At 42.8% G+C, this 9,723-nt stretch overlaps 1 pseudogene; it reads right to left on the bottom strand.

The window, feature by feature from the left end:
• Positions 1-336: 336 nt before the first annotated feature.
• On the bottom strand, positions 337-2,449 carry LOC116747161 (annotated as a pseudogene).
• Positions 2,450-9,723: the final 7,274 nt, after the last annotated feature.

The raw sequence follows: 9,723 nt of genomic DNA, 5'->3' as shown, positions 1-9,723 counted from the left end.
CAGTCCTCGTTTCTGTAATTAGCCACGGGGTCCTAGCTTATACTTATAACTACCTCCTCCCACTACCCATTCTGTACCTTTGCCTTCAGCAAGCACCTCAGTTGGTCGTGGTTCTTTACATCATGAGGTGACCCAAACCTTCATTCCTGAAGTGTTCAGACCGTTAGTACTGTAGTCGTGCCTGGACTGAGTTGTAGTTTTCCATTGACCTTAATCACAAGGCATGGTTATACTAAGAGACACCCTAAGGGATCTCCTATACTCCAGACATACTCTTCCTTACCTCCGTTGTGGAGTAGTAGTCCAATTTCGCCCTGGTAGTCAGGATCAATCACCTCAGCCAACACCATACCTCTCTTCTTTGCCTGTTGACCCAGAGGCATGAGGAACCCAAAGTGGTAGGGCAGCAGTCTTCACTTTCTGTTCAATGGATTCATTGTTGTGTCTCCTGGTGGAAGCATTTCCCTCTGGGACTAAGTCCTCTAGGCTAGCAGAGCATAAAATTTGGGGAACAGGAAGCAAAAATTTTGCTAGTGGATCACTAGGGGTAATAGTAAACAGCGCCACTCCCATTTCTACCCCCTGATTCCTGAACCTGGGAATCCTAGCGATCAGAAAAATTGCACCATATATTGGATGCTGATTCAGAGCATATACAGCCTTCTGGAGAACCTTGTCACAGCCCTGCAAGATATTGCCACCTAGCTGGCACTGCATCTGCATCGACAAAAGGCCATTCCACTGTTCTATCAAGCCAGCTGCTTCAGGATGGGGGAGGAGGGACATGCTAAGACCAGTGAATTTCGTGAGCATGGGCCCATTGCTGTACTTCTTTTGCTGTGAAGTGAGTTCCTGGATCAGAAGCAATGCTGTGTGGCATACCATCATGGTGCATAAGGCATTTCATAAGTCCACGGATGGTAGTCTTGGTGGAAGCATTGCATGCAGGGGAAGCAAATCTGTATCCAGAGTAAGTGTCTATTCCAGTAAAAACAAGATGCTCCCCTTTCCATGATGGAAGTGGTCCAATGTCATCAACTTGCTGCCAGGTAGCTGGCTGATCACCCCAGAGAATGGTGCCATACTGGGGGCTCAGGGTTGATCTCTACTGCTAGCAGATGGGGCACTCAGCTGTGGTCATAACCAGATTGACCTTGGTGTGTAGAAGTCCATGTTGTGGACCCTGGGCATAACCTCCATCCCTGCTACTATGGCCACTTTGTTCATGAGCCCAAATGGCCATGGCAAAAGTAGCTGGGGAAAGAGGCTGACTGGTGTCCACAGAACAGGTCATTCTATTTACTTGATTATTAAAATCCTTCACTGTTGAGGTCACTGGTGAGCATTCACATGGGACACAAATATCTTCATGTTTTTTGCCCATTCAGAGTGATCTATCTATATACCTCTTCCGCAAATTTCTTTCTTATTAATTTTCTGATCATGTTCCTTCCAAGTCCCTGACTATCCAGCTAAACCATTGACCACAGCCCATTAATTGGTGTATATTCGCTTGTCTGGCCATTTCTCTTTCCAGGCAAAGTGAATAACCAGATGCGCTGCTTGACTGGGTGGATTCCCCTTCACCACTGTCCTTCAGGGAGGTCCCAGAGAGGGACTGTAGTGCCACAGCTGTCCACTTTTGGGTGGTGCTTGCACATCATACAGAACCATCTGTAAACGAAGCCCAAGTCTTCTTTTCCCCATGAGATCAGAGTAGCAGCAGTAGGACCATTCGCATTTGGGCTACTTCTCTGTGTAAATTTACTTGTGCCTTCAGGGCCTGCTTGGACCTGATCATGCATGTATCACTTCTGTGTAAAACGCTGCTGTGCATGCCCAGCTTTATGGCTTGGTGGGTCAGACAACACCCAACTCATTATTGGCATCTCAGGTCGCATGGGGACTTGGCGGCTCATGGCTAATCATTCAGTCTCTACTAAGGCCCAGTAGCAGGCCACGAGCTGTTTCTCAAAAGAGGAGCAGTTATCCGCAGGATGGAAAGGCTTTGCTTCAAAATCCTAAGGACCTGCACTGCCATTCACATATAGGGACCTGTCAAAGGCTCCAAAGAGCATCCCTACTTACCAGTGCCCCTTCAAGTACCACTGGAGTTGCTGGATCATATGGTCCAAGTGGTAGAGCGGTGTGCCTAGCACTCTGGACCAGTTGCAGAGCCTTCTCTTGTTCTGGGCCCCTCATTCAAAACTACCAGCTTTTGGGGGCACTCGGCAAGTGGGACAGAGTAATCTACAAATGAGAAATATGTTTCTTTGAAAATCTGCCGAGGACTAGGCATCATATCTCTTTCTTGATTGTAGGAGGGGCCAGATGCCACAACTTATCCTTTACCTTGGAAGGAGTATCTCAAAATGCTCCGTATCACTGGACCCTTAGGGATTTCGCTGAGGTAGAAGGCACTGAATTTTAATCAATTTATTTCCCACCCTCTGACACTCCATTCTCTTCTCTCTTCCTAGGACTGCAGTTACATTTGTGTTAGACCTTTCAGGTATTGCTCTATAGTTCTCTAAAACTCTGTAGAGTTTCTTCAATCTTATTTCTCTCTTCTCTTCAGATTAAATAATTCTTATTATTCTATCTTCAAGTTTACAGATTCTTTCCCCGTCATCTCCATTCTGCTGTTAAGCCCCTCCAGTGAGTTTTTATTTCATATATTGTATTTCTCAATTCTAGAATTTCCTTTTTGTTCTTTAACAAAATGAGAATATTAATTTTCTGCTGACATTTTGTAACATTTCATTGATTGCAAGCATATTTTTCTTCACTTCATTAAGCATAGTTATAATAGTTGTTTTATAATCCTTGTCCACTAGTTCCAATATTGTGGTTATCTCTTGGCTGGTTTCCACTGTTGTCTTTTTTTTTTTTTGAGATTGGATCACATTTTCCTGTTTCTTCATATGTATGTCAAGCAGTTTTGTATTATAACCTCAAGATTCTGAATGCTAAATTATGGAGGCTCTGAGATTCTGATATATTTCCCTTAAGAGTATGGATACTTTTGTGTTGGCAGTAAATTAACTCAAACTGCCAACTCAGGCTATTTAGCTGGGCTGTTTTGCATCTGTCCTACACATGCATGCTTCAGGAGTAAATCAGAGACTTGGGCATAATTTGATGCTCCTCATCTCTGGCTCTGTCCTTTCTGGAATTTCCCCCTCACTTTCCAATGGTTATGGTTGCCCAGAACTCTGTCCTTCAATTCTTCGTATCAGAAAGGCTGCTGGCCTTCTATTAGAGTGTTAACTTACTCACAATTCCACCTTTAGTCCACCCTCAGGTTAAAAGGAGTAAAAAAATGGGAAATATGCTCCCTACCTTCCCTCTTTCCAAGTGTCAAAACATTTTGCTTGCTCTTCAGTGCCTTCCTGTCATTATTTGTTGTATTTTTTCCAGAGCAGGTGATGGCAAACTTTTTCTATAAAGGGCCAGATAATAAATATTTTAAGCTTTGTGGGCCATATAGTCTATCACAACTAATCAGTTCTGCCATTACAGCATGAAAGCAGAAATAGAATATATATAAACCAATGGATGTGGCTGTGTTCCAATAAAACTACATCTACAAAGACAAGTGGTAGACTGTATTTGACCTATGGGCCATAGTTTGCCAAACCCTAGTCTGTAATTTGCAAGAGGGCCAAGTCTAACAGGAGCTTACTTGACCATACCAGTAGTTGAAACTTCTTTATGTAATATTTTCTGTTTTAGTTAATTAATTTTCAGATACTCCATGTTAATTGGTTAAATAGAAAGAAATTCAAATTAATAAAATTTAAAGAAGAAAAAAAAAACCCAAACTAATGCCGAAAAATCACAAAGGGGGCTGTATCATCTTGTCATACTGAAATGTAAGTTTGAGGTATATGAGTTATAGAGCAATGTGTGATTATTAGGCTAATTTGGGGGGTTGCCTGACTTAGGGTTACAAAGGACAAGAGCCATTGATTCATCCGACAAATGTTTATTGAGCATATACGAGTCAGGCATTGCAGAGCATAATGGTTAAGAGCAGGGGCCTCCAACCGCCGGGCCAAGGACCGGTACCCGTCTGCAGCCTGTTAGGAACCGAGCCGCACAGCAGGAGGTGAGCGGTGGGTGAGCGAGCGAAGCTTCATCTGCCGCTCCCCGTCGCTCCCCATCGCTCACGTTACCGCCTGAAGTACCCCCCCAACCCCATCTGTGGAAAAATTGTCTTCCATGAAACCGGTCCCTGGTGCCAAAAAGGCTGGGGACTGCTGGTTAAGAGCACTGACTCTGGAACCAGCCTCCCTGGGTTTGAATCCTGGCTCTGTTATTTCTTAGTTTTGTGAGCTTGGGCAAGTTACCCTGCCTCTCTGGGTCTCAGTTTCCTCCGTATGTATAACAATAATAATGCCTGATGGACTTACTATGAGAATTAAATAAATTAATATTTGTAAACTATTGAGAAAATTGCCTGACACATAGTAAAAGTTGTATATGTGCTTGTTAAACAACAGAGACTTAGACCATCTCTGCCCTTATGAAACTTAGAGTCTAGTGAGAGAGACTGCCTTTAATCTTAAAAAAAAAAAGCAACTGTAAAAACAAGTAAATGTAAAATGTGTGATAAGTGCTACAAAGGAGATTTACATGGAGCTATGAGAGTTTTTATTACAGGGATTTGACCAGAGAAAGCATCTCTGGGGAAGTGATATTTGAGCTAAGGATAAGTAGGAGTAAATTAGGCAAAAAAAATCTGTTTTTGGAAGAAGCATGATGAGTGACTCTGTACTTCCTGTCTTGCTAACTAAGCACACTGTTGAATGAGGGCATAACCCATGCCTCAAACTTCTGTATTCTCCATCATGCCCAGTAAGCATGATCGGTGTCCTGGACAAGTCTGATGTTATGTGTGACAAGAAAGAGCTGCCATTCTGGAGGCTTATTCTCCCCTTTTCCTGCCTGGTTACCCCAAATCTGGGAAACCAACTGTACGAAGAATGCTTGGGGGTGTCAAAGTCCTCTGTCTAGAAGGCAAGGCCACTGAAGGGAAGCAGCAGTTTGGATGATGAATGTAACACTCTTCGTTAGCATTTTGGCTGCTGTATCATTTCAAAAGCAGTTGCTCCATAGACTCAGCCTTGAGAATCTTAAGAAGCTGTGCTGAGCAGAGGACACCCCAGACTGAGGCTATTCGTGCTCCCTTGCGGCATTCAATTCGGAAGCCCACGACCCTCTGGAGGGGCATTCTTTACAAACCAAGGTCTCTATTTCATCACATGTGGCAAAAGGATTGGAATCATCAGGCACCTGCAACAATTTTATTTCCAGGATTCTTTCTCTTGTCAACCACAGATCAGGAAACAAATGTATGAAAGCGGATATCTTTTTTCCTCATTCCAAGTTGGAGCAGCTGACATCATTTGCAGTGTGGAACTGCTGAAAACCTTGAACAATCCATTTCAGGGCACTTTCTGGGGAACATTTCCATCTGGTGTAGAGATATGTACCAACCCAACCTCAGGACACATCCATTTTTCTTTGTGCTTTGCAGTATTTTAAGAAGTTTCATGCCCAAGCTGCTACTTCCAGAGCCCCATACTACCCCATTCATGCCAAACAAGGAAGACGCCCAGTGTTCCCAGCCAAAGTCTTGAGATTCAATGGGATTTCAATAGCTTGGGTCAAATGCCCACCCCCAAATCAATCACTGTGGCCAGGGGATGGAATGAGTGACTGGTTTATCCTAAGCCATGTGTTCCACCTGGGAATAGCCAGCTGCCTCAGAACTACATGTACTCCCCAAATAGGAATCAGGATTGGTGGGAAGGAACAAAGTAGAAATGCATGATAGGAAGGCAAACAGCAAATGCTCATTCCGTGCAACAATAATGATTGTTTGTGTGAGGTAAGTGTGTTCACTTTAAACTTGTCTAAGTCCCTTCCTACATCAGCAAACTAGTCTTGCGACAGCCCCAGAAGGTAGCTTAGACTGGAAATACTGTTCCCGTATAGCTGAGGAAACGAAAGCTCACACGAGGCAAGTGAATTAGACACCTGACTCTCAGGCTGTAGAAATATGGGTTCTCTAAACACCAAATCAATGTATTGAGTTGTGTTCATTTTATCTTATTTTTAAACCCCATAACCCATTTCCATTCCCCTTTTTCTCCTCATCCCCATAGCCATTCTAACATGTTTAACATGTCGCTTTTTTGTTTGAATCTATTCTTTCAAACTATGTATTGTATTGTGTGCATGGATTCTTAATCTACATAAGCGATCCTATGTTATATACCTTATTCTGTTTCTTACATTTTTCATTCATCCCCCTATGGGCTTGTGGGGGGATTTTCCTAGATACATATACTCAGGAGCACAATTGTTGCGTCATAGTAAGTGTGATTATTTAATATGACTAAGTTAGCTATATGACAGCCCAAGCCAGTGAGGCCTCTCTTGGCCACCTTTTCTTCGATTTCAATCCCCATGTAGCATTTCATATCCCTCTTTCCTGTTTTAACTTCTCAGCTTAGCACTTATAACTATCTAATAAATTAAATAATTTATGCATTATTTTATTATCTTATAATAGTGATTATCATAAGATTTTAACAGATTTTTGTCTGTTTTGTTCACTGCTTATATCCTAAGCACTTGATGCATGGATGGTGCTCAGTAAATATTCATTGAGTGAGAGGTGTTTTGCCAGAACAGCTGAACCAACCTACATTACGCAGAACGTAAGGGCTTTTATAACCCCATATCTTCATCAACACATTATCAGCTTTTTAATGTTTGCCAGTCTGAGAACTGCTTAGATAAACTCGTATTTCTCTAATTACTGATGAGTTTTAGCATGTCTTCAAAGATTTTATTTTATCTAAGTACTGCCCTTGGAGGTGAGCTCTTTGTTACTAAAGAGGCCAGTCGAGTTCTAATAAAGATTTTCAGACAAATGACCTGTAAGAGCAAGCACAGTCAGGATGTCGAATGTCTAATTTGCAATGAAAACTCTAAAACCCAAAACAACAAGAGTTCAGAACATCAGCTTCAACTCTACCTCCCAAATCATATATCTTCTGGCTGTTAGAAACTCCTTAACAGAGTCTGTTGTGGAAGAAGTCTAAATTCCATGACACTCGTCACTCAGTGAACATAAAATTGTCTGAATAGCCAAGTTTTCCTCATTAACCCCAGTTAACACACCCAAGGAAGTGTGTGTCCCAGGATTAGCTCATAAATGAAGCTCAAGTTTCAAATGCCATACCCTTACTTTCTAGGCCAGTTCCAGATCCGCTCGACTCACAGTGGAAAGCAGTTTTCCGCTTCAACTCCTCCTCTGATCCAGGCAGCTCGGTGTGCCAAATGGGCAAAGGCTTAGGACCAAGGAGATAAAGCTCTAAACATTCATTCATTCCACCTTTATTGAGAACCTACAGTGTGCCAGGAAGCACTCTAGGCACTGGGGATACAGTTCTTGACATCAGGCAATATACAATTTTGTGGGTAAAAAAACCACATTATATAAACAGTCACATTCAGAGAATGTGATAAGATTTATGCTGGAAGGAAACAAGGAGCTTTGGAGAGCACAACCAAAGGGCACTTGCCCTGGACTGGGAAGGGAGAAACAGAAGCAGATAAGACAGAGAGAAGGCTCCCCAGAGGCATATTGCTTGAACTGAAACTACAAGATCGAGTAGAATCTTCCCAGAAGGATTGGGGGGAGGAGGTCAAAAAGAACAGCATGCATACATTCTAAAAACTTCTAGATATCCCACTCTGACTCAGAGTAAGGGTATGAAGGTGTGGTAGACATTGGTGCTTTTTGCCAAATAATACAGTTGTCTCCTACCCTATTCTCATGAGTACATGGTAAGATAGCACTTCCTAGCCCCCCTTGTGTCCAGGGATGACCAATGAATTGTGAGCAGAAGTGATGCCTGTCATATCCAGGTTGAGCATTTAATTGCCAAAGTAAGAGCCACCAGGCTGTCTTCCCTTTACCATGGTGACAGGCAATGCTGCAAGTGGTGGAGGCTCCGTGAGCATTTCTCCCAGAATAAAGATGAGGTGGAGCAGGGTCCCTGATGACCTGCATCAGACAAATAGGATGAGTGAGAGATAACTTTTGTTATTTTATACACCACTAAGATTTGGGGTTTGTTTGTTATGTGGCATAACCTAGCCTATCCTAATTAATACAGAAGAGAAGAGTAGCGGAAACGAGGAATGAAACTAGACAGGTAAACAACAGCCTCATCTGATGAACTTCTTTATCCTGTAGAATTAGTGGTTTAGTGGTTGTTAACTCTTGCTCTGCAGAATCCTTGGTGCCTCGGGGAAGGTAGGAGACATAAAATATTCAGGGATTTAGGCCTCTGACCTTCACTTCAACAAGATACTTCTGCTTTTATCTATCTATCTATCTATCATCTATCGTCTATCTATCTATTTATTATCTATCAATCTATCTGGGTTTATTTAAATATTTCTTTTTAAAAAAAGCTCCACTGCCAACAATAACAAAAATGAACAAAACGCCCAGATGAATCATGATCAGACTTGACTTGAGAAAGATTGCTCTGGATACTCTTTGGAAAATGAATTGTGAAGAGGCAAGACTGAAGGCAAGGAGCTCATTTAGGATGCTATTGCAGGAGTCCGGATGAGAGAAGATGGTGAATTGGACTAGGGAGATGGCAGTGGGGTGGAGAAAGTGAATATATATTTAAAGATTATTTAATATATATATATATATTTAAAGAGGCAGAGGAAGATAGCAATGATGACTCCAAGGTTTCTGCCTTGGACAGAATAGTGGTACCATTCACTAAGATGGGAAGCACAGGAGGAGAAGCAGGTTGGAGGAGGAGCTGATGAGCTCAGTTTCGAACATGTTGCCACATACCTGTGAGACAATCAAGGAGGGAGGAGTCTCACGGGAGAGGTCTGGGTTCAGGAAGTCCTGGTTCTACCACTTAGTAGCTATGAGAATTTGGGCTAGTCAAGATGGTTTTATCAAAAGTAAGAGTTTACAGGGCTTCCCTGGTGGCGCAGTGGTTGAGAGTCCGCCTGCCGATGCAGGGAACATGGGTTCGTGCCCCAGTCCGGGAAGATCCCACATGCCGCGGAGCGGCTGGGCCCGTGAGCCATGGCCGCTGAGCCTGCGCGTCCGGAGCCTGTGATCCGCAACGGGAGAGGCCACAACAGTGAGAGGCCCGCGTACCGCAAAAAAAAAAGTAAGAGTTTACGTGAGAAGGTATGATGTAAATTTTAAAATGCCAAATAAATGGTAATAATAAATATTTTCGTGGGGAACAAAATGGATGTAGGGAGGAGGGGAGATCTGTCCGGGGACATTCAGGACTTATTTGGCCTGCAGAGCAACTGCAGGGCTCTGTCTGGTTCACGGTGGCATCACCAGGGACATTCCAATCTCTGGGAAACTTATCCCAACAAAGAAATTATTTCCAGTGGGTTGGTGTCATGGCGATTTAGCTGATTTGGGCCAGGGGTGGGGGATTTGGAGGAAGGCTGCTTAATCCTGGGCAGTGGGAAATTGGGATGAGGCCAGTGTAAATGTGGCAGGCTGGGAAACATTTCTGTAGACAGAAAGCATTTTTAAATTTGTTTTTTATTGTGGTAAAATATATATAACATAAAATTTACCATTTTAAACATTTTAAAATGTACAGTTCAGTGGCATTAAGTACATTCACATTGCTAAGC

This window comes from Phocoena sinus, chromosome X (genome assembly GCF_008692025.1).
Source record: "Phocoena sinus isolate mPhoSin1 chromosome X, mPhoSin1.pri, whole genome shotgun sequence".
NCBI classification, from domain to species: domain Eukaryota; kingdom Metazoa; phylum Chordata; class Mammalia; order Artiodactyla; family Phocoenidae; genus Phocoena; species Phocoena sinus.
This window is presented reverse-complemented; position numbering and strand designations above follow the sequence as displayed.